The sequence below is a fragment of the Pseudorasbora parva genome, chromosome 14 (genome assembly GCF_024679245.1).
Source record: "Pseudorasbora parva isolate DD20220531a chromosome 14, ASM2467924v1, whole genome shotgun sequence".
NCBI classification, from domain to species: Eukaryota; Metazoa; Chordata; class Actinopteri; order Cypriniformes; family Gobionidae; genus Pseudorasbora; species Pseudorasbora parva.
In genome coordinates, this window is record NC_090185.1 from 29,163,782 (window position 1) to 29,189,463 (window position 25,682).

General features: G+C 40.8%; 1 protein-coding gene across 1 annotated transcript in view; it reads left to right on the top strand.

Moving 5' to 3' along the window:
* Window positions 1–25,682, top strand: part of LOC137040512 (sodium channel subunit beta-4-like) — a 503,850-nt gene that overhangs the window by 358,369 nt on the left and 119,799 nt on the right. The window lies entirely within an intron of this gene.

Genomic DNA, 25,682 nt, shown 5'->3' on the forward strand with positions numbered 1-25,682 from the left:
CTGTATCTGGGTAAGATATAGATATTCCCTCCACCCAAGAACGTTTACGTTCTGATTCCAACGTCACATTCTGTGATTCACGCCACGGACTCGCTCATTGAATCAAATGCTCGCTGAAGTACCGTTAGTTGGCAACTAGAAGCCCCGACAGACGCAGAGACACAAAGATAACGGTGTTAAGTTAAGTTTCTGACAGCACTTTGTGTTTTCTGTTCTTAATCCCTCAACAAAACTTAAAGGGAGCTCAGTCATGATTTGCATGAATTGCATTTTGCTATCATGTACGTTATTGCGCTCTCACTCAGTGAACATCTGTGCTCTTCTGCACTCGTGAATGCGGTGATGGACAGCTGTCCTCATCGACTGGTGTTTGGATGGGATTTTTTTTTTTAACTCACTTTCATTAATTAATTTATTAAAAGTAACTCCATTTTGTAAGATCATTTTCATCTAGTAATTCCAAACATCACGAGGCAGACGACATTCATCAAATACTGTCGAGTTATTAACCCGCTCCACAGCACCACCCAGTGGATTTAGTTATAACTGCAAGATTTAGAGGGATTTATAATGGATTCACTGCATTTACGGCCAGCGAAGCAATAGCTTATAGTAAAATTTCAATTTTATTTTTATTTTTTGAATATTAATTACAAATCGAATATATTCGTGCTCACCCCTATTTTTGGAAGTTGAAGTGTAGCGATATAAAATTTGCAATGCAATATGTAAAATGGCAATGCATTTCAGTATTTAAATTTACATTTTCCATACCATGTGTGCAACATTTGGAACAAAATGATAATTCAAATTAAATAATATAATTTACATTTGCTATTTCCTACACTAGTTTTTACATATAATTTAAACATAAATTGTATGTTGTAATACTTTATAAGTTGCAAAATTAAAGTTAAAAGGTATTACAGAAATAATTAGATGTGTTTAACATGTTCAAGCTAAAATTGTAGCAAAATGATTATTTAAATGTTATTTTTCTAAATTGCATTTAAACTTCCATTTAAGATACTTGCGATTGCATTTTGATTATATATCCCGCAATGAATGTAGCAAAATTCAATGTGGAATTGAAAATGCAAAACTCCATCTCGTCTATAGGCAACCAAAGAGCTAGAGCCGGCCCTGCCGCTGTCATAAAGAGAGGAAAAAGTGATATAGCAAACAATAATTATAGGCAGTTTGTCTAAGATTATTTAAGAGTAAAATAATCTCTGTTGTAAACCACAGCTCACTTCAGCGCGACCACGCTCATGTTAAGGTGCCACCAACCTCTGGGCTGAAGGCCTCAAAAACTTGCTACCAACACCAATAAACAACACTAACCATTCTCTCTCTCTCTCTCTCTCTCTCTCTCTCTCTCTCTCTCTCTCTCTCTCTCTCTCTCTCTCTCTCTCTCTCTCTCTCTCTCTCACACACACACACAAAATAAATGCATTTTTTTTTATTTGTACGAATGTGTAATTTTTCATATCAGACCCCCGTACCCAGCCAAACCCCGTTGCTGCCGCCACGGCCGAAATCTCACTCTGAACTCAGTTCAAAACTTGAGAGCCCTGCCTTTATCTGTACAGAGCGATGTGTTCCCGAACATGTTCTATGTGTTTCTTCATTTGCATCCACATTTTGTGCAAATTTGATATCCTCCAGGACAACACCACGTTATTTTTTTCTATATCCAAAGTATTTCCATACTATCCAGGGGTTTACGACGGCGTGTCTGCGTCACTGACGTCTGTCTTGTTCGTCTCCATCTGATATTTGCGCGCTTGTTCTCTCCCGTGCCCCGCGCCCTCTATTCAATATTTTCCGGATCGCGTTTTTTTCCTCCCCTCTTTGCATTTATAATTTATTTTTACTCAGTAACGGACGTGATTTAAAATGTAGCGAAGTACAATACTTCAATCAAAATGTACTTAAGTAAAAGTAAAATTACAGATTTTTAAAACTACTTAAAATAGTAGAAGTACACAGAAAAACTACTCAATTACAGTAACGCGAGTACATGTAATGCGTTACTTTCCACCTCTGCACAGGCAGTAGCCTATATCAATTAATGTGATTAACCTAAGTTCAAGTTCATTAACATGTTCATGTCTTCTTTATATATAGTCTCCAGGTAAATGGTCAGACCCCAACCCTGGCCATATTCTCAGCACATAGCACATGAATTATGTTGACATAATACTCTAGTTATCATTAACTAAGCATAAGCTTCTCATGACTTTATCATGTGCGTGGCCCCTCAACTAAAGTAGTGACGTGGTCCTTTGAAACACTGAACAATGTGTTATTAAGGATGGCATAATTGTGAAATGACACAAATTAATGCTTTTTTCATTCATAAATTCATAATGATTCATGTTCCATAACCATAGCGCTATAGATAAAGCGGTATATAAATAAAGGTGACTTGCCTCCGTGCGACTCAGCGTGTAAATTACCTTGAAATTATGTACTGAATTGTATTCTTTTTCACATTGTCTGATAGACACAAGTGAGCGCAATTCTAAAATAACATATTGGCAATAGTACGTATGATGGCATGTCACCTTTATGCATTATTCATTAATGACATGGCCTTATGTAGATATTTAGTCACCATTATATGTTTAATTAATTTTATGCATAAGTTCAAGTCTCCTACCTTGCCCATTGGCCAAAACATTAACGTCTGCACACAAAATAACGTCTTTAGATGCAATTGTGCACACACAGGTATGTCTGTTGCTTACATCTAACGTCTAAAAAATATTTGTCTTTATGGCGTTTCATTGTGGACAGCCGCGTTTGTCCGATGAAGATTCCAAGAATAACTAAAGAAACAGGAAGAAAAAGAGACAAAACAAACCCCAGAACAATACAGAACACACATGGAATGTAACACCATCTCTACTGTCTAGCATCTTTTGCAGCAACCTTGGTGCAGTGGTACATGTTATGCCAATAGGTGGCAGCAAGGGACTGTCTTTATGAGCAAGTGATTCCACTGTGACCATTCATTCAAACAATTGATTCCATGCTTGAGGCCAAAAATGTTCAAGGGGATGGGACTTCATATAACAGAATAGGCAAAGTTATGGACATGAAATATTGATCTGAGTAGAAATTATTTACACCATTTAATAGGCAATAAAACAAAACATATACAAAATAAAATATATAAAATATATTGCCTTTCAGTTTATTTGAAGGTTTATCATATGCTTTTTACAAGCAACTGTACTAATCAAATGTATGGGGATTTCAAGTCTTTCAGGATAAAAACCTCTAGAAACCTTCACAAACATTACCACGTAAAATAATATTAAACACATAACATTTAAAGGGATAGCTCACCCAAAAATGAAAATGTGATGTTTGTCTGCTTACCCCCAGGGCAGCCAAGATGTAGGTGTGTTTCTTCAGTAGAACACAAATTAGGATTTTCAACTCCAGCCGTTGCTCGTATAATGAATGTCAATGGGGCTTATTCTAATTAGACATCAAATTTTCATTTTTGGGTGAACTACCCCCTTAAATTATTGCTTTTATAGATTATAGGAAACAGATCAGATATTTGCCACTCTTATCTATTATAAATTACCTGAAGAGGGCAGCAGTGGAGAATTTACCATCAAGTGTCAGACATACAATAACTGTTTAAGAGCTGCCAGTTAAGCAATATAACATGATTAATACATGCACGCACAATTATCCATGAACATTGTACTATCCACAAACAAATGCCTTTAAACTTATATGAGCAAAACACAGACTTGCATGAATGTGCTGAAGTTTGTATAATTTTTTTTTTTAATTTAAAAATAAATTCACTTTTTTTGTGAATGCAAATGTTTTATTTTGCATTATTACACGGCGCTGTGAAATACTGGATTCTGATTGGTCAATCGCGCATTTCAGGGGTATGTTATTCCCTGATAACAACCGCTCGACAGGTCAGTCTATGGTGTCAATATGAGTTTTCTTGACCGGTACTACTTCTGTGCTTAACGCTGGCGCCATCTTGTGGCTTAAACAGCCATGGGTTACAATGAAAGATTTCAAGGCAGGTTTCCTATAGAAAGTTTTAAATATGGATATTTTTAAATATGGATACTTACACAAACGCATCGATTAGAATCAGAAGACTCTATTAACCCATCGGAGCCGTGTGGAGCACGCTATTTGACGGACAGCTGCATTTTGTATGGACTTCAAACACAACTACAACTACTGCTTGGATTAACGTTAGCCTGGAATTTTTAAATATAACTCTGATTGTATTCGTCTAAAAGAAGAATGTCATGTACACCTACGATAACTTGAGGGTGAGTAAATCATAGGCTTGGTTTCATTTTTGGGGGAACTAACCCTTTCAGCATTCATTTTCAACATTTAGCAGCAATAGATAAAGGCTTAAAGCAGGTTGGAACTGTTTTTCTTCGCGGAAGCTTTGCGTAAGAGCTAATAAAATATTTAATCTCAAGACAATATTTTGTGTCTAATTTATTTGAGACTAGTAGCCGTGTAATAAGTGGTATAATGTACACCCAGCCGGTTGTTATCGCAGAATAAACCCCTCCAGCGTGATGCAAGACTCCTGATCACTCTGTCGAGGTTTATTCTGCGATAACAACCGGCTGGATGTACATTATCCCTTACTTAGTGTATCTTAATTTGCGCATGCAACAAATAAGATGTGCATTTGTGGATCGTGTGACAGTGACACGCATGCATTAATTGGCGTCTTTTCTGCGTTGATCTCATTTCATTCATTTGGATTTTGAGACATTCATTTCACATTTTGAAGCATTTTACAACCCACACACAAACAACTACCAGTGAAGAAGTCTGGTACTGATTATTAATGTATGCACATTTAAACTAATACTTTACCACTTGTGTGTGCAAAATCCAGATTCACACATTTTGCACTGGGGAGGTTCATAATGTGAAACTCCCCAGTTTCGCTCATATTTACTAGACTCATATTTCTAGGCTTCTTTTTATCTGCTATATTAATAAGGTATGTAGGCTTACAGAGTTTGGTCTTTACTGTCTTACGCCAGGTTGAGCCTTATCTTTGTAACGGGTTTCTTGGAATAAAGCTTAATGTAAAAATGTATTCTGGGCTCCTCTGTTTTTATGTAGCTATATAGCTAGCCTATTCTTTATTAGTGAGATATGTACAGTAATTGTTCCTTTAATATCACTGACTTATTAAGCCACGTTAAAGGTGCACTATGCAACTTTCCATCCACTGGAGGGCGCCTATTCAAAATAAAGGCGTAGTTTAATGACGCTAAGTTTGAGCACAGTATCTTGGGACATGTGGTCTTCACCTCACAGCCGGTGGAAAATAGGACTCGGGCAGAAATCATGTTCATGGATGCGGTTATTAACGTTACTGTAGTAGGAAGCAGAGCAGGACCGAGTGCTGTGGAGCTGAGCACGGCCGCTGGAGCGATTGTTATACAATCACACGGCTCACGAGTACCGGGACTTTTATTATGACGGGACACAGTCGCCGGGCGCCTACACTATTTCCGCTTTTCCGGTCATGAGTATAAGGTAAAGCAACTCTGTTTATCATATTAGATACATTTAAGCAGGGGTGGTAAGTAATCAAGTAAAAATACTTTGATACTTTACTTAAGTATTTTTTTCGGGGATCTGTACTTTACTTGAGTATATTTTATTTGCATCTATTTTTACTCTTACTCCACTACAATAGTAAAGGCAAAGTTTACTTTTTACTCCAATACATTTCCCCATGCCCGCTCCAAGTATTAAGTATTTATTACACTTGATTTCCAAACCGGTCTGGTCAATCATGGATGATCCAGTCCATGTACAGGTATAGACTTGGAAAAGCTGACAGGTCAGGTTTGCCACACTAACGTTAGCTCAGGGTTTCCCCAACTTTTTTTTTTGCGGCACACAATTTACTATGAAAACATCGGTAACATTTTACAATACAGGTGCACTATTATAATTCATGCCTAACTAATGCACAGATAATCATGAGTTAATGTATTACTAATGAAGAACTAAACCATTTATTAATGATTACTGCATCAGCAACTAATTAACAGTCTCTATGATTAATAGATTAAGTAATATATGAATTGCTATTAATTAAATATGACATCATTAATTCCCTAATAACATATTACATGAACTAATAATGTAAATTCATGTATTCAAAGCCATGCATTCCGACTCTCAGTTGTCTGTTTAATTAATCATTAATCATAACAATTGGCAAAATTATAGTATGACTTTACTTGTTGAGGCACATGACTATTAACTAATTGTTACGTAAAATGTCATTGTGGTTATGGCTTTTGAATGAATTTTGAATTAGTTAATAGTATCTTGCTCCTCATCTGTTTTATGGAGCTAATGTTATGGAACATGTCTATTTTAAGTTTAACCCCTATACTGCCTTAAGGTGCTTCATTGTCTCCTATTAATTGCAAATCTAACAAATTCTTAATTGCAGTATCTAATCTTATCATTTGTTCAATTAAAGCATTGCATATCAGTCTGAAAAGATTTTATCTGCTTTTTGATATTTACAGTTAATTTGAATATGTACTTTTTACTTTCGGTACTTGAGTACGTTTTAAATCGGATACTTTTGTACTTTTACTCAAGTGATGTTTGAATGGAGGACTTTCTACTTTTACTGGAGTATTTTTTTATTTAGGTATATATACTTTCACTCGAGTATAACTTTTGAGTACTTTTACCACCTCTGCATTTAAGTGTGTTAAAAATGATATAAATACTGTTTGTTTTCTCACACAAACCGCTCGTTTCGTGTCTTAGGCCATCAGTGTGTACTTACGATGGGGGATTGTTTAATTTGGACTTCTCTGTGTATGCTCTTTGAGGTGGTACCATAGACCTGCATTATGTGAGGCACAGACAAGAACGGTTTGACCTAAAATGATCAAAATTGAAACTACGGGGGAAACAAATACTCCTACATCTCGGATGCCCATGAGGTAAGCTAAAACATATCAAAATTTAATTTCAAAGTGAACTATCCCTTTAGGACCTCTTGTGGGAAAACTGGCAGTAGTGTATTTCATTGTGATTATTATGGCTGCCAGTTCTCGTCACGTCGAGGAGCAAAAATTATTTATGCTCTCAATTCTTGTGGGCATAAATGATTATAGTCGATTATTTAAGTTTGTGGACAAATATAAATGTTGGTGTTGTTAAAATAAAGTAAGTAAACCAAGATGATCATTTTTTTATGTTTTTAATTTACCTTAATTTATGTTTGATTAGCATAAGAAGCAATAGATCATTTACTGAGTTTGATAAGTGACTTTTGACATCTGGTGTTATTATGATTTAGTTTATGAACAGATTAACTTTTATTGTTTTGCTCACAATCAGTGGAGCATTATTATATACATTTTATTTTATTTTCTCTTGTAAGCTGACTTTTATTGTTTTATGACTTTGTGTTCTGTTGAAAAAGGACTAATGGAAGATATATACACAAATTTTGCAATGCATATTAGTTTTTTTATCAAATGAGAATTGAAGTATATAAACTAAATGTTTTGTTTTTGTATATAAAACATTTTGTGCCCAGTGTGAAGGGTAATTACATGACTGAAATAAGAAATATAACGTTTTATAACACAGCGGAAAAGTTTAATGACCCAGAGATTTATCTTTGCCGTAAAATAAATAATGGTAGACCTTCAAGAAGCGATTGAGCTTTTGATAGGCTACAGAGAATGGGTATTGCTAAGACAACCTACGGTGTTGAAGTTCAAAAATCCTTACGACGGAAAGGAATGGTAGTTCCGGGTTTTTTAAGTCCCCCAGACATGGGGACTTTAGACTTGGTGACTTGGACTCGAGTCACTATTTTTATGACTTGTGACTTGACTTGACAAAAAAGAAAATACTTGAGACTTGACTCGGACTTGAGACACGATGACTTGAATGACTTGAAAGTTAATAACATCATGTTTTCAGTTTTAATATAGAAATATATAAATTATTTTTAAAAAATTAAAGTTGACCCAGCTGGAGCGCAGGCTGAGAATAGTGTCATGACTGGATCACGACAACACTATCATCAGTCATGCCCTCGTACCTTACGCACACCATGCACGCACACTTAGATCAGATACCACATCAACATGTCAGCGAGGGTCATCGCTTTCGGCTTCAACAATTATTCGCAAGATGGCAAAAGACGAACGTTACACACACGAACGTTGTGCGTTGCAAGACATGCAACATTAAAATCACAGACAGACAAGACAACCTGCCTCTGCGCAGGGCAGATGGGAGTTTTACTTACTCAAACATGTTCTGAGGGCAGAAAGGAACATTATTGGTTTAAAGATTCAACCAATGAAATTGAAGCAGAGGCGAGATCAAGTGTCTATGGGATCAAGTTTTTTTTTTTTTCTTTTAAAGGGATTTCGCATATCATTGGTCGACCGTTGATGGAAGATTGCACTTTTTGTCAGGTAAGTGAATTTACGATATATATTTTGTTATATAATATATGTTTGTATATAAACAGAAATAACTTAAATATCTGATCTATGCCAGCAAGCAGGCTCCTGGTTGGTTAACGTCGCACGAATTGACGCCAAAGTTCCGATTTTTCGGCCGACAGAAGCTTGAATGCACAAAAACGCAAATGAGGCGGAATCGTGTCCATCGCGCCGTGCGAAACGCGCCGTAGGACCTCCAGACGCGCATCAACACGCCTTTTCATTGTCTTAAATCACTCGCGCCAAACGGTCTATTCGTTTGACATAAAAGCAGCAGTTACACCGTGTCTATGTAACGTTAGACCAGACGCGGTCTTTTTTCGCGTCGCGCTGTGACGCGTTTAGTGCACTATATGCTGCTCTCAGGGCTGCGGTACTCAATAGGTTCATAATGTGATTTTTAGTGCACTGTATGCTGCTCTCAAGCCTGCGGTACCCAATAGGTTCATAGTGTTATTTTTAGTGCACTGTATGCTGCTCTCTGGTCTGCGGTACTCAATAGGTTCATAGTGTTTTTTTAGTGCACTATATGCTACTCTCAGGGCTGCGGTACTCAATTGGCCCATAGTGTTATTTTTAGTGCACTATATTAAAACAGAAAATATTAAAAAAATATTTTATTATTTCTTTTTCAGGTTAAATGGAGAATATTTGGCTTAAAGGGATACGGAGAAAGTTAAAGAAAGTAAGGGACGCCAGAAGTAGATGCCAGAATGTCAAGATGTCATAACTTTTTCTGGGGAGGAGGCCGATTTCATGCAGGGTTACATTAAGAAACTGGAGGAGGAAACAAAAAGCACCTTCAAGTCCCCTGTGTCTACACATAAAGACTACTTTTACTTTGCATGTGAAAGATCGACCAAAGCAAGTGGGAAAAGCAAAGGAGAACCAACAAAGACACAAGCTAATTCTTGCAAAGCTTACGTTTCATTTAAAATCATCAAAGATTGTAATTTTTCAGGTGCTGTGGTCAACAAAATACTTCAACACAATGGACATAATGTTTTCATGAAAGTAGAGGGAGTAAAAAAATCGCATTGACCCAGAGTTATTAGCCTTTATTGAAATGTGGCTTGATCAAGGAATGTCAAATTCAGAAACTCTTTTAAAATGCGTGGGCTGGGCAGAGAGTCTATTCTAGAGAGTGATTTAAGTCAATGGAAAGGCGCGTTGATGCGCGTCTGGAGGTCCTACGCCGCGTTTCGCACGGCGCGATGGACGCGATTCCGCCTCATTTGCGTTTTTTGTGCATTCAAGCCTCCGACAGCCGAAAAATCTAAACTTTGGCATCAATTCGCCCGACGTTAACCAACCAGGAGCCTGCTTGCTGGTATAGATCGGATATTTAAGTTAATTAAGTTATTTCTGTTTATATACAAACATATATTATATAACAAAATATATATCGTAAATTCTCTTACCTGACAAAAAGCGCAATCTTCCATCAACGGTCGATCAACGATATTCCAAATGAGTTGGACGAGGATTCGATTAGAATTAAAAGAATTAGCATTAAAAAACTACAAACATGACGGATGTGCGAGTCCGACGGTTAAGTAGAGAAGTTTAGATAAAGGGGTTTGAGTGACCAACTATCAATATTTAACCTGACAAAAATATATTTATTCAGTGTTGTCCACATTATATTTCACCTGCAGCAGCATTGTGAACTTTTGTAATGACACGTTTGGCCATTAACTTTTAAATGCATCATTATATTTGATGCGGCAGGCAGTGGCTCAGTGGTTCATGTAGGTTGTCTACAGGTTCCACCTGACAAAGTGTCGAAGTGTCCATGAGCAAGACACCTAACCCCAGCTGCTCCCGACAAGCTGAATGGCGCCTTACATGGCTGACATCGCCGTCGGTGTATGATCTGCTATGTGTGGGTGAATGTGAGGCAAAAATGTAAAGCGCTTTGGATGGCCATAGGGTCTGTTAAAAGCGCTATATAAATGCAATCCATTTACCATTTAAACTGCAAACACACGAGGAGAGTCTCTGCGTTAAAGACCCACACATAGCAGATCAACGAGCGCCTACATTTCTCTCCGATACGGTAGGAGATTAAACTTAATGTGGAGGATTTGAACTGTGACGAATCTGACAATAATTGACAGGGCAGATAAACGGTGACGGGATGCATCCGTTAAAGATGGCAAATTAATATGTCCCGAAGCTTGCATACTTTTCTGCTACACACTCAAAAGTATATACCTTTTCTTCACAAAAAGAGTACATACTTTTAGGACGTAGTATAAGTAGGCGAATTGGGACGCAGCATAGATGTCTCGTGCGCGCTGTTCAAACTGTTTCATTTGTTATAAACGTCAGAGATGTAGTTATGACACTACATACTTATAAATAATTATAACCATGGACTTCAATATGAAAGTAACATTGAACAGAACAGATAGGTGCAATGAATACACACACACATGTAACCGGTGGAGAAATCGCGTTCTGTTTGAAGTTTGTCCCTCTGCAGCTACGGTAACCCCCTGACGTCACCCGGCTAGCTGTGAGTGGCTAAACAACTCATTGGCGTTTGGGCCAGTTTCTATAAAATCGTCTGCCTGTTGGGCTTGGACATATTCTCTGGTGTATGGATAAATTTTTAGCCTTGTTGCTGCTCAGGTATGTGGTTCTCCTGTGTTACAAAGGTGCTTGACTGATTGCCAGACACTTCCGGGTAATCGCGCTGTGTATTGCCGCAGGTCTTGGGCAAAGCGCACTCCGGGTAGCTTTACCACAATTAAGTAGTGGCATCAAGAAGGTATTGTGCATTTCATTGTTAACCATAATGTGGGTGTTATTGTTGAGATATATGCATTTTAATGAGCATATTTGCACACAGGTCTGGGGCAAAGTACCCACACTCTAAAAAATGCTGGGTTAAAAACAACCCAAGTTGGGTTGAAACTGCACCGACCCAACAATTGGGTTGTTTTAACCCAATGGTTGAGTTGTTCTTACCCAGCAATTGGGTTGTCTTAAGCAACATTTAACCCAACCACTGGGTTAAAACAACTCAACCATTGGGTTAAAACAACCCAATTGTTGGGTCGGTGCAGTTTCAACCCAACTTGGGTTGTTTTTAACCCAGCATTTTTTAGAGTGCACCTTTAACGTTACTGATAGATGCTTCCGGGTAATCGTGCTGTGTATTACTGAAGGTCCTGGACAAAGCACACACCGGGCAGTTTTTACCACAACTAAGCAGAAGTAACAAGAAGGTAAAAAAAAAGTGTTTATTGTGTTATGATGAGATCCAGTGTGTCAGGACTAAAAGCTTTTGAACACATGTAAACTGTAAAACTGGTGCAACGGGCTGTTTTTCCATTGTGGCAGTTCATATGTCAACATTGAGGCAGATTGCTCCTGCTGTTTTGCCTTGCCTGAATTAAGTTTTATTTCTTTCCTTTATTGTGTTTTTTGCTGTAGCCTCTGTCTACTGCTGTTTGACTGATGTGGTATTGGCTGTTCTAGTATGAGAATTCTGTCCACTCTGCTAGTGATAACTTCCTTTTCTTTTTTCCAGAGTACTAGTGTAGCTGCTCACAGGGGAGGTTCCTGGTTCCGTCCCCCACACACTGCACCCCGTATTGTAGTGGTAAGCTGCACTTCACAATATTGTTTGAATCGTGTGTGTGAGTGTGTGTGTGTGTGGTGTGTGTGTGATCGTGGGCCCTAGGTTCCAGAGCACGGTTGGTGGATGTCACGCGTGTATCGGACGGGTAACCTGCCTTGCCAGTGACTCTGTATTCTCCAGTAAGAGAGAATTTACTGATTGCTTTTGGGGATTTTCTTCACACAAATCAATCGATTGGCCTCGGAACACTTGGAATATTTGTAGTTTCTGAATAAATTGTGCCTGCAGTATCTGTGTATCTGCATGTTATATCCTGTTTTTTTTATAATACACAAATGGGTAGGTTTAGAGAAGGGAGTGTTCAAAATGTGTCTAAATAAAAATAAAAATAAATGTAAATAAATTATGTTGACTGAATCAAACTGACGAATATAAGGTGTTGGAACAGGGAATCTGTGTGTGGACCACGGATGCTGCCTGTCATTGACTTACATAGGCATCACTTTTGGAACCCATCACAGAATTTTCGGCGATTTCGTGAAATTATTATGGATTTTTGAGTTAAGGGTCCGTGTTAATTTCACGGTAAAATCTATGAGATCAGGTTGTCACATGATGTTCTCAAAATCCTGCCAGACTGAAATTTAAGCTTGGAACATACTCTGCAAGAACAAAGAAATTTGTTCGTTTTCTTGAGGTGGAAAGAACAAGAACAAAGTTCGTTTTGGCCAGTACATTCATACTTCACGAGAAAAGCAGGTGCCGATCATCTGCGTTTCTCCACATTAACCACACCCACTTTAAATCTTTGACCAATCATACAATAGTTCTCGGACACCCGCAAGAAAAAAGTTCTGCCCAGGCGATGTGTCGAGAACAAGCTGCGAGAACTCGCAAACCAGTGCTGCGAGAACAAAATGACGTAATTTTGTTCTCGCAGCCCTGGGAGCGAGAACTTTTTTCTCTGTGCTTGCGGAGTATGTTGCAGCCTTTAGTCTTTAATTGTTGATGCAAGGAGATGTTTCTTAATAGCACGTTGTCAAACAATAAATGAGTTAAAAAAAATATCTGAATAAAAAAAAGATATAATAATGAAAATAAACAGTACAGTTGAAAAATACTTCTAATATCTCAGTAAAATATTATTGCCAAAAAAAAGAATGAGTCAGAGGAGGGGGGGGTTAGTAAAGACAAGTTTCTTATGGGTGCAAATAAGGTTGATGTGATCTCATGGGGCCACAAATTTAAAATTAGACACCTTCAGAGAAAAAGAAACAAACAAGTATATTAATATCATATTGAACTTTTGGACTATAGGTGTTGTCCTTGTAGACGTGGCGCTTAAATATATAATGTATTTTAACACCAACAGAAAAAACAACTTAGATAGTTCAGGGTTAGTTCACCCAAAAATAAAAATTACCCCATAATTTACACATCCTCAAGCCAAGTACATTTACATTTATGCATTTAGCAGATGCTTTGATCCAAAGCGACTTACAACTCAGGAGTACAGGAAGCGATCTGTCATGAAGAGGCAAAGAAATGCAAAAAGTGCCTTAAATACAAAGATTTGGATATTACTCAGAGTAGCAAAAACTAGAACAGGGAGAGAATAAAAGAAAAAAGAACAAAGAAGATATACGTTTTTACCTATCTTTTGAATGACGTGACTGATGCTGCCATGCTAATGGAGGACGGAATATCGTTCCACAAACCAGGAACGGTGAATGAAAAAGTTCTGGAGAGGGATTTCATGTCTCTCTGTGAAGGTACCAGTGATGCGTCGGTTGATCCAAAATGAGCGGGTGCCTGTGGTCAACCACGGGTACCCGCGGTTACTAGTCATCCAAAAATATTTTTAATGATATTCGGGTCGTGGTCGGGTCGTTTGAAATAAAGATGACGCAGGACAAAATGAGTGATTTCCCAACATGTTAAACTAAGCAATGCTGTTGTACCATTTTAATTAGGCTATACTTTTAAATGCATATAACTCAGTAATGTCCAACACGACACATGGTAATGCGTATCAGTAGTACAAGTGTGCAATCTCGTGGAATGTATACGCCAAAATGAGTTTTGGCGTGCATATGCTACTCAGTTTTTCGCGTGCATATGATACGCACTTTATGGCGTGTATTTGACACGCTCTTTGGGAGGATCATGGGGGTGATGGGGGTGGTGGGGTGGGTGGTTTGTGCGTATAATACACAATAAAGTTAGCCTGACAAGCCAGACCCACATCAAGATGTTTGGTCTGGAAACTCACCATAGACAGGGCTCAATCCGAGGGGCGGGATAAACGGTTGTCTTTCAAACTCCCTCTGCACGCGATAGGATACAGCAACAAACAACCAGAGCAACGAAGGTGAAGTGGAGCTCGTTGACAGATTAAACATTCGCCATTTCCGGTCGGCAAAACTCAGAACACATCTTCCCTTCTTAAGAATGACTTCAGTGCTGTTCTTTGTTGTTTTTTTCAGAGAAAAGCTTAACTCCAAGTCTTCCAGACTCGCGGCCAAAGCTGATTCGAAAGACCGCCGTTCGCCAGTTCCTGTGTTTACTAGAAGCACGCAAGCGCAACTCTGCCGTCACTATGTTAAGCCCCGCCTACCGCCTCTATACACGATGTGATTGGCCCGACCAGAGTTAGGCTTTTACAGCTCAGAAGTGTATTGAGAGTTGCTAGACGACACTCGCGGCAAATTAGATTTGCTGCCGCTAGGGTGCGTCTAGATTTCTAGGCTACCATAAAGTGTGTATCATATGCACACGAAAAAACGTTGAGATGAGAGGTAGAGCTGTGTGTCATCGGCATAACAATAATATGAGAAGCCATGTGCCTGAATGATGGGTCAAAATGATGAAGTGTAAATGGAGAAGAGGAGAGGTCCAAGCACTGAGCCCTGAGGAACCCCTGTGGTCAGTTGATGTGCTTTTAATACTCCAGTCTCCAGGCAACCTTGCAAGACCTACCTGTGAGATGGGACTCAAAGTATATGACTTTCTTCTTTCAACCAAACATAATTGGAGTTATTTTAGGTAAGGCAAGGCAAGTTTATTTGAATAGCATATTTCATACCCAATGGCAATTCAAAATGCTTAACATAGTAATGAAAAAAATATCCTGCCTTTTCCAAGCTTTATAATGGGAGTGAATGTTACCATACATTTTGAATCCCAAAAAACACATCCATTCACCAAAAAGTAATCTACAGTATATGGCTCCAGGGCATAGACTGTTAAAAAAGATGGAAAATACACCTTTACTCTACCATTATAGTAAAGTGAAGCAGCCAATATGGCTAACATCTTGGAGCTTGAGTCAGTGAATACTTAAATTAAACTTGTGCAGTGAGTGTGAATTGGAGCCGTGTTATCAAGGAAAAGATAACTTTTTAATTATATTACCACTTTTTATAGTCAAAAACCAGTTTGGGATTCCTGATGCAGCTCAACTTGACATTTTTTATGAAACTGACACAGCAGTAGAGGAAGACATTCTTTTAGAGCTGTTGGAGGCCAATCCAGACATGTATGTGACAGCACTTCAGATGAAGGTAGGTGTCATTAGGAAAACATATGTTAATGGATTGGGCACTTTGATGCAAGCAAAACTTTGACCTTTCTTAATGGAACCAACATGGCTGTGTGCAAGGTTGGATCAAGTTTTTTTACAAACTTATAATATAATCTGAATACTTTAAGGGTTACTTAAAATGTTTACACTAAAGCTTCCAGTTAAGTTGATCAAATGTTCTCTTTTTAAATAGTTTTCTCCTTTAGATCACTCAACACCATCTTCCCTCACAGATACCATATCACTCTCTTCAAGTGACAGTGACCTTAGAGAACTGGGTATTTCCACAGGCAGAAATAGATCCAGCAAAGTGGGCGCAAGTAGTTTTGCAACAAAGGCTTCCATGTCAGAGGCGGCAAAGGAGGTAATTGAGAGCTGAAAACGACGTATTATTTTGATTTACCACAAGTTATAAGTAGGGTTGGTTACCAAAACCTATCACCGGACCGAAACAGTACGCAGATTTCGGTGCCGCTTAAATTCAAATGTGCTTTCATACAAGAGACAGACGCTTTTGTCACGTCACAACTATTCAAAGCTTTCAAATACATAAAGCTTATTTTAGGTTTTAGACATTTAAATACACACAAGTACCAGCAAAAAATACACACTGTTTATGGAAGCGGCCATGATGTGTGTGAGTGTATGCACACCGGCAGCGCCCTGTTTGCAGCGATTCAGGAATTTGTTCAAAGTATTATATTTTCCTCAAATCGTCAGTCCTACATACTGATATCACCCTGTGCTACAAGATACACTCATTGTGCAGCTATTCTGTCAGAAGTCGAATCAAAACTGAGCTTGCACTTATATAATGTGAGCGTCTGGTGTGAGACACCTGAGACACGGCGCTGAGCTTCACATCTGGTGTGCGACCCCCTTAAATTTTCCAGGATTCTTTGATGAATAGAAAGTTCAATGGACAGCATTTATTAAATACATTATCATCTTTTGTAATATTAAAAATATCAATTTAATGCATGTCTGATCAACAAAAGTATTAATTTCTCTATTTTTTTATCTTACCACAAATGTTTGAAAGGTATGGTGGTTTCCACAAAAATGAAGCAGCACCATGAGCAGTTCAACTTTTCAACACTGATAATAATCATAAATGTTTGTTGAGCATAAAATCCTATATGAGTGATTGGTGAAATATCATGACATGTGACTGACACTGAAGACTAGAGAAATTATGATAAATTCAGCTTTGATCACAGGAATAAATTACTTTTTAATATATACAGGTCTTTCTCAAAAAATTTGCATATTGTAATAAAATTCATTATTTTCCATAATGTAATGATAAAAATGTAACTTTCATATATTTTAGATTCATTGCACACCAACTGAAATATTTCAGGTCTTTTATTGTTTTAATACTGATGATTTTGGCATACAGCTCATGAAAACCCCAAATTCCTATCTCAAAAACTTAGCATATTTCATCTTAATATTTAATTTTAATACAAAAAAGTCAACCTTCAAATAATTATGTTCAGTTATGCACTCAATACTTGGTCGGGAATACTTTTGCAGAAATGACTGCTTCAATGCGGCGTGGCATGGAGGCGATCAGCCTGTGGCACTGCTGAGGTGTTATGGAGGCCCAGGATGCTTCGATAGCGGTCTTAAGCTCATCCAGAGTGTTGGGTCTTGCGTCTCTCAACTTTCTCTTCTCAATATCCCACAGATTCCTTATGGGGATCAGGTCAGGAGAGTTGGCAGGCCAGTTGAGCACAGTAATACCATGGTCAGTAAACCATTTACCAGTGGTTTTGGCACTGTGAGCAGGTGCCAGGTCGTGCTGAAAAACCAAATCTTCATCTCCATAAAGCTTTTCAGCAGATGGAAGCACGAAGTGCTCCAAAATCTCCTGATAGCTAGCTGCATTGACCCTGCCCTTGAAAAAACACAGTGGACCAACACCAGCAGCTGACATGGCACCCCAGACCATCGCTGACTGTGGGTACGTGACACTGGACTTCAGGCATTTTGGCATTTCCTTCTCCCCAGTTTTCCTCCAGACTCTGGCACCTTGATTTCCAAATGACGTGCAAAATTTGCTTTCATCCGAAAAAAAGTACTTAGGACTAAACAACAGTCCAGTGCTGCTTCTCTATAGCCCAAAAGCTGCTTGACCTGGGGAATGCAGCACCTGTAGCCCATTTCCTGCACACGCCTGTGCACGGTGGCTCTGGATGTTTCTTCTCCAGACTCAGTCCACTGCTTCCGCAGGTCCCCCAAGGTCTGGAATCGGGCCTTCTCCACAATCTCCTGAGGGTCCGGTCAACTCTTCTCGTTGTGCGGCGTTTTTTGCCACACTTTTTCCTTCCCACAGACTTCCCACTGAGGTGCCTTGATACAGCACTCTGGGAACAGCCTATTCATTCAGAAATTTCTTTCTGTGTCTTACCCTCTCACTTGAGGGTGTCAATGATGGCCTTCTGGACAGCAGTCAGGTCGGCAGTCTTACCCATGATTGCGGTTTTGAGTAATGAACCAGGCTGGGAGTTTTTAAAAGCCTCAGGAATCTTTTGCAGGTGTTTAGAGTTAATTAGTGGATTCAGATGATTAGGTTAATAGCTTGTTTAGAGAACCTTTTCATGATATGCTAATTTTTTGAGATAGGAATTTTGGGTTTTCATGAGCTGTATGCCAAAATCATCAGTATTAAAACAATAAAAGACCTGAAATATTTCAGGAGGAACATGCTTTTCGGAGCACAGTCTCGGGAGTCTCGAGATGGGGGTATGTGGCAAGCAGCGGGGCGAGGGCGGGCCGGTGACGAGTGGTAATGAGTGCCAGCTGCTCGAAACACCGGTCTTGTCTCGCGGCCAAGTGACGGGAGCATAAAAGGAGGAGCGAAGGCAGCTGAAGATGAGAGAGGACCAGGCCTGGATTTTATGTTATGTTTTGTTTACGTTTTATTATGTGTATGTGGGCAGTCGTCCGTGAGGAGTTGCCCACGTTTTATTATGTGTGTGTATGTGCGGGCAATCGTCCGTGAGGCATTTTGTTTATTTATTTTGAAATTAAAAAGTTTGTTGAACGTTCGCCAGTCCCCGCTTCCTTCCATCCATGAACCCCGTTACGATATATATATATATATATATATATAGTCTGCATTTCAGTCTGAACACCGGCAAGCCTTCCAAATTAATTGGTATTACTGGCCAGTATGTCCCAATTATTTGGGAGGAATGTTTTTCAAGTGAAGCAAATTATCTCAAAATCACAGGGGTAGTGAGCAAAGTGACATGACACAGGGACACAATGGGCACAGACCAGACAACAGGAAATCCAGGACGGAAGAATCCACACTGACACAGGGAAGGCGATTGCACACGAGGAACACACAGGGACAACTGCAACGATCGACAAACAGACTGCAGGTGGGGCAATTAAATAGGCAGGTGAGATGAGAGGCAGGTGAGATGAGGTGCAGCTGGTGAATGATTGATGTGATTAGAGACCACGCCTCCAACACAACCGAACGCACACATATACAAAATGAGCCGGTGAATCCATGAACCGTGACAATAGTGGTATGGCAAATAGTCTCCTGACGCTCCCAGAGGGACCTACCAGTCGATTGTAATCATCGATAAGGGAGTGGCCCATTATGTCCCTAGCCGGAACCCAACTTCTCTCCTCCGGACCGTAACCTTCACAGGCCACCATGTACTGAAATCCGCGTCTCCTCCGCTTGAGTCCAGAATACGATTGACCGAATAAGTGGTTTACCCATCTACGAGTCGCGGCGGGGGAGAACCGGGGCAGGCGGAATAATCTTGGCATGAAATACCATTTTTAATTTAGAAACATGGAACACGGGGTGAATTCTACCATACACGGGAGGTAGTTTGAGGTGGACTGCCACCGGACTAAGGATCTTGGTGACAGAGAACGGGCAATGAATTTAGGAGCAAGTTTATTGGAAACGGAACACAAAGGAATGTTCTTAGATTAAAGCCACACTTTTTGACCTACGACGTAGACGGGAGGCTTAGACGGGTGGCGATCGGCTTAGACCGGTGTGCGCTCCCACCTGGAGCAGAGTCTTACAGGCTCTGGTCCATGTGCAATGACACCTCTGGACAAAGGCGTGAGCAGAGGAGACCGCGACCTAGGAAAATTTGGTGGCTGGTAACCTATACTAGACGACACTGGCAACGAGTTATGAGCGAACTCAACCCATGAGATCTGTTGGCTCCAGGAGGAAGGATTATTGGACACTACACATCGTAATGTTCTCTTAAGGTCCTGGTTGGCTCGCTCGGTTTGTCTATTGCTCTGTGGATGGAAACCAGAGGACAAACTGACCGTCGCCCCCAGTAATTTACAGAACTCTCGCCAAAATTTCGTGGTCCACGACAGTCACCGCTGTCTCCTTAGCAGAGGGTAATTTGGGTAAGGAATAAAATGAGCTGCCTTCGAGAACCGGTCTACTACTTTCAAAGTGACAGTATTGCCTTGGAAGGCAGTAACAAAATCTAGTGCGATGTGAGACCAGGGTCTCGAAGGGACAGGCAGCGGTTGGAGTTACCCATCTGGGGGACGATTGGAAGCTTCACCTGTGGCACAAACCGAAAAAGCATCGACCTCCACCACGAACTGACGTGATGGATCAGGGGCAACGAGAATAGGAGTCGAAATGAAGCGGCTCTTCAGTTTGGTAAATGCAGCTGGTAAATGCATACCCAAGAAACGGAACCGACTGTGCATGAAACACGCATTTCTTGACAAAAAGCCCATTCTCTAGCAACCTCTGGAGCTCTCGTCTGATGTGCTGGACATGTTCCTGGAGAGATGAAGAAAAAATCAATATGTCATCCAGGTAAACATATATGAACTGATCTACCATGTTTCCCAGCACGTCATTGACGAGTGCCTGGAAAACAGCAGGGGAGTTGGACAGGCCGAAAGGCATGACCAAGTATTCAAAGCGGCCTCTGGGGGTGTTAAATGCTGTTTTCCATTCATCACCCTTCCTGATGCGAACCAAATGATATGTGTTACGCAAGTCCAATTTTGTGAAGATGGATGCTCCCTGTAACCTCTTGAAGGCTGAAGACATCAGCGGCAAGGGATAAGTATTCTTTACCGTGATGTGATTCAGCCCTCGGTAGTCAATGCAAGGTCGCAGAGATCCATCCTTCTTACCCACAAAAAAGACCCCCGCCCACGCCGGAGAAGAGGAAGAGTAGATGACAGTGAGTATAACTTGCCCTTAGGCGGAGACATACCTGGTTGTAATTCTATAGCACAGTCATAGGGACGGTGAGGAGGTAGAGAAGCAGCCCTGGACTTACTGAACACTTCCTTAAGGTCCAGATACTCCGTGGGCACGTTTGCAAGATCCAACGACTCATCCTGTAACACAGAACTAGACACAGGCGGACGGGCAGACACAAGACAAGAGGCATAGCACTGATTGTCCCAGGCAGAAACAGAATTGCGACCCCAGTCAACCATGGGGTTATGCTTAACGAGCCAGGGATGACCGAGGACGACAGGAACAAGAGGTGAGTCAGTGATGTAAAAGTCAAGTGTCTTGGTGTTGTTGCCAGATGTGATCAGTGTGAGAAGGTCAGTGGTGTGTGTGATAGCTGGTAGTCTTTGTCCATTTAACGCGTGCACAGTAATGGGGTGACGGAGAGGCTTGGTGGGGAGCTGAAGCTGTTCAACCAGTGAGCAGTCTAAAAAGTTACCTTCCGCCCCACTGTCCACCATCGCCTGGCAGCTGTAGTACCTGTCTGCCCATTGCAGTCTTACCAGGAGGAGAGTGGTGGATGAGGATTTCCCCAACCTGGAACCTAAATCTTTTACCGGACAACGGTTGAGGAAATGCCCCATCCCACCGCAGTACAGACAGAGCCCTTCTATGCGTCGTCGCTCTTTCTCCTCCCGGGAAAGCCGAGCTCAACCAACCTGCATGGGCTCGGGATCGATGGTGGGGTTGACCGTGTGCTCTCTGTAACTTGCAGGCATCTCAGCGAACCGTTCCGGTTAAGAGCGTCTGTCTCTGTGTTGTAAGCGCGCGTCAACCCGCAGAGCCAGGTCCATCAGCGCGTTGAGACTAGTGAGGAGTTCCAGAGTGTAGAATGTCTTCTGCACACAGTCAGCCAGCCCATGCAGGAAAATGTCCCACCTCACCTCCTCGTTCCACTTACACTCTGCCGCCAAGGTCCGAAAGTCGATCATATAGTCTGACACGGATCGTTTGTTCTGACAAAGATCCGCGAGCCTGCGGGCCGCCTTGCGACCCACGACCGTGCGGTCAAAGACCCGTTTCATTTCTTCTGACAGTGCAGAGAACGAGGAAAAGCAAGGATCTTTATTTTCCCACACCACCATTCCCCACAGAGCCGTGCGTCCCTATAGCAGGGTGAGTACCGATGCCACTCTGGATTCCTCCGTGGCAAAGGTATGTGGCTGCAACGAGAAGAACACTGAACATCGGGTAAGGAAAGATCTACATTGATCAGGCTCACCCACATATCTCTCTAGTGTGGGGATGCGCGGCTCGTGCTGGAAGTTTGTGATCTTGGATTCACGAAGAACAGCGGGTGGGGCTGGTGCAGTGGCTGGCAGTCAGCTGGCGAACTTGAGTGCTGAGCTCGGACACCTGTGTCACTAACGCCTGCACCGCTCGTGTCATAGCATGTACCTGTTCATCCTGTTGATCCATATGCTTGTGAGTACTGAAAAGGTATTCTTGTAACTCTGATGCTTTCGCTGGACCCATGTTGGTCGATCGTTATGTCATGGGGGAATGAGAATTAAGACAGATGTCAATCCAATAGCGAATGCAAAAGGTCTCTTTATTACTGACAAAAATAAGACAGTAAATAACAGCAGAAGCTCAGCCTCTGATGACTCGTGGCAGGCAGATATAGGAAGCTCTAGGAGATGGTGCAGCAACGTCGTGACACAGGGACGCAATGGGCACAGACCAGGCAACGGGAAATCCAGGACGGAAGAATCCACACTGACACAGGACACCGGGAAGACGACTGCACACGAGGAACACACAGGGACAACTGCAACGATCAACAAACACAGACTGCAGGTTAGGCAATTAAATAGGCAGGTGAGATGAGGTGCAGCTGGTGAATGATTGCAGTGATCAGTGACCACGCCTCCAACACAACCAAACGCACATATACAAAAAGAGCCGGTGAATCCATGAACCGTAAAAATAGTGGTATGGCAAATAGTGCAGTTTCATCAATTGTTAGTGATTTGGAAGAACTTGCTGGTGGACTGCACTACCAAGTTAGGCATGAAATACTGTCCGCTGTGCTTAATGATAACTCTGTAAGATCTACATTGGATAAGAGTTTCGGAAATTTTGAAAACCCATTTTTACGTTTTAATACCGAAATGTAAAAAATGAAGAATTTCAACATGAAATGGAGGATTGTGGATCCAGTGGAATTTTTTTTTAGGAGTTCGATTTGATACAAGGAAAAAATAAAAATACAGGCTACTTATGATCAGGTTCCAGTGAAATACACTTTTGTTTACATTCCGATTTTGGAAATTATTTGATTTATCTGTCCAACTTCTTATATTTGTGAACTACTTGTAAAATAATGTGCAAAAAAAAAAAAAAAAAGATATGAAGACTTTTTTCATGGAAGTTATTTCAAGTCACATCCGTTGTTCTCAAAAACACAGACTTCTTTTCAAATTCAGCTTTACTATGATGACTTTGAGACTGCTAACCCACTGGGTTCAAAACGTGGTGTTCACACAGTTGGTGCTCTCTATTTTGTCCTTCGGAATCTGCCACCAAAGTTAAACTCTGTATTGATGAACATTAATTTGGTCGCATTGTTCCATGAGATGTGAAAAAATATGGCTTTGATCCTATTTTGCAGCCTCTAAATTGATGACATAAAAAATATTGGAGAGTCATGGCATTGATTTGCCTTTCTTATCTGAAAAGCTTTATGTCAGATAACTGAGGACAACTTGGGGATGCATAGAATAATGGGTTTTTCAGAGTCTTTCAGTGGACGTCATTTGTGTTTGATTGAAAAAGATGATTCTCAGAATGTTTACAAAGAAGATGACCCAAAGATGATTCTCAGAATGTTTACAAAGAAGATGACCCAAAGATAATTTTGCGTGGAAAAGGGTTTTTTGAAATGCACTGCAGTGAGTTGCAATCAGATCCACAAAAACACTGTGTAACAGCCTCCAATACTTTCATGTTTGGAACAACTTGACTTTGGACATAATGCATGACATTCTTGAAGGGGTGGCTCAGTATGAGATAAAGTTACTGTTTAAATATTTCTCTGAAAATGCTTTGTCAAAACCTGGTATTTTGTCACGCATCTATGCTTTTGATGCAAACGTGCTCAAATAAACTTATCACAACAACCACTTAGTGTTGCATGCTTAATTAGTCTAATAACCTGATGTTTAGTTAAAGTAATATGTTTGTTACATTAATAAGAAAATGAATGCCGGTTACTTTAAGGGTTGGGAAAACGGGAAGTGACGAAAACCTTTGAAGATTGTTCTCGCTGGCTGTTCGTAGATGCGAGATGGTTTTGGCGAACACAATAAAGAATTAAAGCTAGCACAAGTAAGAGTCGTACTTTCATACACAACAATTGGCGACGAGAATGGCAGATGATTTTCCCATGCTGTCATTATCTCCCCCGAGTCCTTTTTTACCTCATCCCGGCGAGCCTACGGTCCCATGGGAACAATGGAAAACATCCTTTGAAACGTACCTGCTAGCAATGGGCCTCGATTCTGTCCCGACGAAGCGGAAAATGGCCATACTCCTGCACTGCCTCGGAGCCGAAGGACAGCGTGTGTTTCGCACACTTGGAGACGCGGATATATTACGCTGCCGCGATGACACTGTTAGACCGACACTTTGAATAAAAACAGAGTCTCCTGCTAAAACGGCTGCAGTTTTGACAGCGCAGACAACGTGCTGGTGAGTAGATTGTGCAATATGTCGCTGACTTAAGAGGGCTGGCAAAACCGTGCTGTTTTGGCAATATATCAGACGAGATGATACGAGATCAGTTAATTGAAAAGACAAACAATACACTCGTTCGGGAACGGCTGCTATTGGAAGATGATGATCTCACTTTAGAGAAAGCTGTAAATCATGCCTCTCAAGTCGAGTCTGCTTCTCAGTGCGCTGCTAAATTAAACATGGCATATGACTCAAGTGTAAATAGTGGGGACATGATACAAGAATGCACACAAGTTCACGGGGCAGAGGCAGATATATCTCAGAGTGCGAACATACAATATGCTCAAGTTCAGCGCAGATGCGGAAATTGTGGCTCCACTAGACACTCATCACGCGCTCTGGACTGTCCAGCACGGGGACAAACATGTCGACGCTGTCAAAAGCTGAACCACTTTGCAAAATGGTACCGGTCAGCTCCAGTTCAAGCCCCTACACAACGAAACCCGCGTGCTAACGCTACTGCACCTGCTATTATCCATTCAATCAACACCAATTCAGCAGGCTTTTCCACATGCACTGTTAATATAGCGGACACATGTGTTCCCCTACTACTGGACACAGGGGCTAAAGTCTCGCTACTTAATAAGTCCACTTATGAACGGTTCTTGCCACACTTGCCCCTCCAGCCGCCCTCCCTGAATTTGTTTGGATACGGCAGTTCTGCAATCAAGGTTATTGGTCTTGTACATGCGTTTGTCCAGTATAGCAATAAGGCTCTGTCCAACTTCCCATTTCACATTACGCGCCATGGCAGCAACATCCTCGGACTGGACCTGTTTACGAGTCTGGATTTTTCTCTGCTGGACAACAAGGGGGCTCAAATTCTGACAGTCAGTTGTCCCTGGCAACTAGAATGGCCAACACTATTTGAAGGCATTGGGTGCTTAGCTGCTTTCACACACCAGCCTCTCTTGGATCACACAGTGAAACCAGTAATTCAGCCACTTCGCCGCA